Here is a 5,437-nt window from a genome sequence, read left to right as displayed (position 1 = left end):
AAAGTGCCTTGTACAAGTAGCCTTTTCACAATTAACTATTCTTAGCTACATCCTAAAGCTAAAGGTAATTTAAGAGAAACATCATAGATAAGAGACTAATGTTGTAATTCTTGGTAAAATCTTCAACAAAGAACTCTTCTCAAGTGTGCTATGGTACTTTTAAACTTGAGAATAAGTAACACACTACAGCAATAAATCAAACTTAGATCATGTTAGCACAGTTTTCAATATGTAAATGGTTGTTTACAGCTTACATATGTAAAAGTTAATAGGTGGTAATCACCTGAATATGAATGTTTACAGTTTGTATTTTAGTGCTCCGAAATAAGTACCGGATTAGCATTGTAAGGATGTTGACTTATACGTACGCATGCGTCTTTTAAATTTTAATTTGAGTTTTCGTATTTTTGTTTGAACAACAGATAAAGGATATACACATACGAAAATTGTTTATGCTTTATCCTTTTCTAAATGAAATTTTCATGCTATCCGAAATTAGGAAAACATTAAATTGAATACAACTTTTCTAAATCTATCCTGAAGATTTTTCAAAATAAACAAAATCATTTTGGACACTCGTTAAAAAGTACAAATATTTAAAAAGCAAGAGCCTTTCCTTGTCAAATTGACATGACTGAAAGAGGCCTTCCCGGATTGAAAAATATTATAATCATAGAATTCCTCGCTCTCTTACAAAAATTTCCTTACTTAAATTTATTAATTTCCCCCAAACTCGAAAAATTTATATAATTTGGTCCTCTGGATTGACATTTTTATAATACAGTCAAAAACCAAATGCATATTGAAAACTGAAAAGATAAACTTGAATAAAAACTCTCTTGTGGATTTAAAGACTAAATATTCCAAGATCCGCGAGACTAAAAAACCTTTTTTTTTTTTTTAATAGAAAACCAGGGGTACTTTTAAGGGGTACTTTTTAAAGTACTTTTCAAATTACTTTTTTACAACTCTAGTGCTAAATGTTTCTTAAGAGCTTCTTAAGTTTCAGATTATCAAAAGAGAAAAAAAGTAAATAAAATGCAATTTGAAAACATGTTAACAAGTTAGATAAAATGTTTTACAGTTAGTCAACTAAACTTATTTGAACTTATTTCAAATTTAATATCAATGTCATATAATCCTCAGATTTGTCCCTCAACAGAACAAAAATTAGGAAATATTCCTCAAACTCTTTGTGAAATAAGTTTTTCATTGGAAAGTACCAAAGTACTAATTGTTTCTTAAGATTTTGGGGCTTCTAGCACCAGTTATAAACAAGTTTCTTATAAAAAAAAAACAACGTGTAGGTGAACATTCCAGAGTGAAAGAACATAAAATGATATCAAGTTATGTTCTCCTTATATTGTAAAAAAAGAAAGGAATTTAGAATCTAGATATTGTAATGCTGGCTCTCTATACTGAACTCGCATTTTTCATTTATAGTTAGGAAAAAAAAGAAAAAAAAAAGGTTAAGTTCTGGAGTAAAATATTTTATTACTAAGATAAATGATTTAACAATGGAATAAAATTAAAAAAAGAAAACTTTTTCAAACTTTTCCCAATTATTTAAAGAACCTTGAAACTTCCTTTTTTACAAAACAGAGAATTTATTTTACAAAACAGAGAGTTAATTTTTCTAAGGGTCTGCGTATCGTTTCATTTCCATATCGTTATCATTCCGATATAATATCAGAAAAAAAAATCATCGGAATGACGAGAGTCCGGTATATACCGGGATTTAAACTCAACAACATTACCGGTTAAAATTTTTATAAGGATATTACGTCGTAATCATTCCGATGACATTTTTTTTTCCCGATTTCATATCGGTATGATAACGATATGGAAATGAAACGATACGCAGACCCTTAAATTTTTCAGGACAGAGAACTTACTTTACAGAACAGAGTTTATTTTACACAACAGAGAGTTATTTGATTCTTGAAAAAAATAACTGAAGAGTTGAAAACAAATGTATTTTTCTTTTAATTAATCCTTTCCCAGTAGGCACTAGACGTCCTTAGACATCCGGTGGACGTCTAAGGACGTCCAATGCCTACTGGGTTAGGAATTATAAGTTCAGGCCAGGAGCTTTTTTGTTCTGCGTAGTCTCTCATGATTAAGACTGGTTGCAAACAGTCTTAATCATGATAGACCGTGCAGAACAAAAAAAGAACGTGGACATTTGTCCTGATGCCGAAGCAGACAACAGGACAAATGTCCAATTTGCCTACTTCGGACTGTCTAACGAATAACCAATTAGCTATGGAAAAGAAAAGTTATAACTCCAATTAAAATTTTTAATGAAGTGAAAGAGGTAATTCCTTGAATGAGTGAAATGCAGTGACCGGAGGAGGTTTACCACGTTTTAAATCAAAAGTAATATCGTCTTTAGACGTAGCGAGTACCTTATATTAAAAACTATGAACACTTTGCAATTTCCTTATCATATTTCTGTATTGTAGGAAGTGTGTGATTTTGTTATAAAAACGTCTTGACATCATATTGCTAACATTAACAAAAGTTTATGCTTCCTCATTAATGACACAACCAAGTGGACTACAAAACGACAATAATTTTTTAGTGGAAAATGTGTAATTTCAAATGATTGTTCTCAAATAGATTTTATAAATAGGTGAGAGCTTGTTAAAATTAATAAATAAATATTAAATCGAGAAAAAGTTTTGGAAACTTTTCTTCAAATTCTTTCGTTATCAAAAGTTGACTATTCAAAGTAGACTAGTGCTGCTCGATCTTGAGTTGGATTTATTTTGCGGCGATATAAAGAGACTCGACGTATTGAAAGAAAAGTGAGAAGTAGAAAAAAGAAAGGACTTAAAAAAAATGCAAAAAAAAGTCAATAATTCGCTTCATAAAGGCAAATCCATGTCAGTCGCAGAGAGATCTTGCGAGAATATTTAAATGCAGCAAAGCTTTGATAGAAAAAGTATTTATATCTGAAGAATATAGGGTATATTATAAAAAGTAAACTCCAAAGCGATCCATTGATGGTGATGATGCATTGATAATGATGATGATCCATTGATGATCCAATGAGAAATTAACGCGTCGTTCAAAAAAACCACATAAACTTATAAGCCGAGAAAACCTGTGCATAATTGAAGAAATCTATTGCGAAAAGAATTTTTCACAGCTGTCAGGCCAGAAATATTTTTATCAGTCGAAAGGTAGATATGTCGCAAACAAGATCAAGTAAATTCAAACTAAAAAATCTACTCCCAAAAAATCAAAAAAGGAATCCTATCAAAAAGCAAGAAATTAGCTTCAGATGAAGAAAATTTAAATAGAAAGTGGAGAGCAGCTTCAAAAAAGTAAATAAAAACAAGATCCTTGAGATGATGTCAAGTACTCGCAAAAATATTCGGTTTCTATCTAAGCGTCCAATAAAAAATGTAAAAAGTGATTGAAATAAATAAGTTAGCTTTCTTTTGCAAAAAAATTAGAAAAAAGCGTTAAATAGTTTTTGAGAAATTAACAATTAAAGAGTGATAAATTTTATCACGTTCAACCAATATTGTCATATAAATCTTTTGGGTGCAATAAGTCTTCAAAATTACATATGCTGGACTCTCATCTGGATTTCTTTCCGGCAAGTTTGGGCGCTATGAGTGATAAACAAGGTGAGAGGTTCTAGCCGGACATTTCCTTAAAGGAGAAGCGCTATCAAAGGAAATTGAGTCCAGAATTTCTAGCAGAATATTGTTGGAAACTTAGATGGGACCTACCAGAAGCCAAATATTCAGAAAAGCTATAAGAATTTATTATGCATTAAGCAACACTTTCTCAAAGAGTAGCTGATATTTGCCGTCACAAGGAAACCTGACGTGTCAATTTTTTTTATTTGATATTTTTTTTTTGTTAGGTGGCCCTAACACATTCAAAACTTGACATTTATTTCATATGAAAAAAAGAATTTTTTATGCATTAAGCAACACTTTCTGAAAGAGTAGCTGATTTTTGACGTCACAAGGAAACCTGACGTGTCATTTTTTTAAATTTGATATTTTTTTTTTGTTAGGTGGCCCTAACACATTCAAAACTTGACATTTATTTCATATGAAAAAAAGAATTTTTTATGCATTAAGCAACACTTTCTCAAAGAGTAGCTGATACTTGCCGTCACAAGGAAACCTGACGTGTCAATTTTTTTAATTTGATATTTTTTTTTTGTTAGGTGGCCCTAACACATTCAAAACTTGACATTTATTTCATATGAAAAAAAAAAGTTAAAAAATTGTTTACCAGTGTAATTTGACCAAATTGAAGTTAATTGAACCGGTTATAAAAATAAGTTACATTTTCTTGAGTAAATAACCTGTTCATTTAGTAAGGTTGGAGTTTGGGAAAGTGTGACATCTAAGTTAAATACTAAGGTTGGTTTAGTAAACGATTTTTTTTGATAATATTAGTTGAAAAAATAAAAAAATACGCAAAAGCATCAGTGAAATATCAACTGTACTTCAAAAATTACCTTTTTCAAACTTTTTCGAAAATGTGATGGTTATTCCATATTCGAGACAACTTAAAGAGCTTCTGCTAAACATTTTCTGTTTTCTAAAACACACGGTTAATCACGACATGTTTTCGAAGGAATTATTGGCGCCAACCTTTGGCGCTAATGTTTCCTTCAAAAAGAATTTTTATATTACATCAATTGTTTATAGTTGCATAGCTGATCCAAGCTCTTACTGCCAGATGATTGTTCTTCATCAGTGATTACTAGGTGTGAACAACATCAAAGAAAAGAATTTCCTTGCATTTTATCTAAGGCGGCTCCGAATGTCTTCATTTGTTCAAAAAAGCCGGCTTCGAATGTCTTCATTTGTTCAAAAAAGTTTCTAGCTTCTCTTTAAGTAATCGAATGTCATCCATTAACTATCCAATCTTTGCAGGTATTTTTTCATGTTTTCCCCCTAGAAGTCAGTTCCAACGTGTCTCATTGGATAACTGTTGTATACACTCTTTTTTTTCTCCTTTAAAGTCCATGGGCAAGAGGAACAGTTGTAAAATGCTCTTGAATTTCTTCAATCTGCTTTAAGATCACTGTGTAAATAATATCATTTTCCAACAAATCATATGATGAGCACTGCATCCATATGTCAGAACTGCTAGATAGTCTTTCAATCAGTTCCCTCACCATCATCATCCTGGTCTCATGATCTGTTCAGATTGCAAGCACATCTTTTGCATACTGTGTTTTTATCTAAAGAATCTTTCTGATATGTAAATACTCTGACAAAAAAAATTGTTCAGGTTTGAAGATTTCAGTCATTTTGTCCAACTTTCAAATGGCATTTTTTTCTTTAATCATGCAAAAAGAGTATTTGATTTTAAAAAAGAGCAGTCAATGTTCAAAGAATTAGTTTACATCTAAATCTGAAATCTAAAGGCTTAAACTAAAATTAGAGAAAAAAAA

The sequence above is a fragment of the Hydra viridissima genome, unplaced genomic scaffold (assembly GCF_058129835.1).
Source record: "Hydra viridissima isolate aposymbiotic clone 2 unplaced genomic scaffold, HvirCarnegie_v1 scaffold_14, whole genome shotgun sequence".
Classification (NCBI taxonomy): Eukaryota; Metazoa; Cnidaria; class Hydrozoa; order Anthoathecata; family Hydridae; genus Hydra; species Hydra viridissima.
Note: the sequence above shows the minus strand (reverse complement) of the source record.